This window comes from Buceros rhinoceros, unplaced genomic scaffold, assembly GCF_000710305.1.
Source record: "Buceros rhinoceros silvestris isolate BGI_N320 unplaced genomic scaffold, ASM71030v1 scaffold25845, whole genome shotgun sequence".
In the NCBI taxonomy this organism is placed as follows: domain Eukaryota; kingdom Metazoa; phylum Chordata; class Aves; order Bucerotiformes; family Bucerotidae; genus Buceros; species Buceros rhinoceros.
Window position 1 is genome coordinate 21,184 of NW_010411536.1, and position 574 is coordinate 21,757.

The window sequence follows — 574 nt, forward strand, 5'->3', positions numbered from 1 at the left end:
GTAGCCTGGTTATGGCTGACATACGTGTGGGTCTTCTGCCTCGAGCACTCTAGGCGGCTCCTGCACAGCTCTGCAGCTTGTTTCCACAGCACTCGGTCGCGGCAGTGTTTGTTTTACCACTCGAGTGCTCTGCTGGCTTGCTGTGGATTACGACCACGGCTGTTTTCCCTCAGGAGCTCTCCTCAGCACACCAGAACCTTGCAGGAAACCTTCTTACCCTTCCTCATTCCAAAAGCAGAGAGCAATTTTGCTCCTTGGCCTTCCCTGACCAATTGGTCTTTGATGAAGGAGAAAACCTAACTAGGTAATTCAAGAGCCATGCCCACAACATCCAGCCACACGGATTTGCTCATGCCTACCTCTGACCAGGATATTTGAGTCTGCCCGACCTACGCAGGAATGGCCCTGCAAGCGCAGAAGACCCATGGCAAGCCTTGCCCCTTCTCCTGGAGGCTGCTGCACCCCCGCCTCCCTCGGTGGCTTTTGGGAGCAGCGTTCGGGTACCTTCTCTTGTGTATCTCTCTAAGCAGGCAGGCTGGCTGACGCTAACAGCAGCAGGGCGCTTAGCACCGGC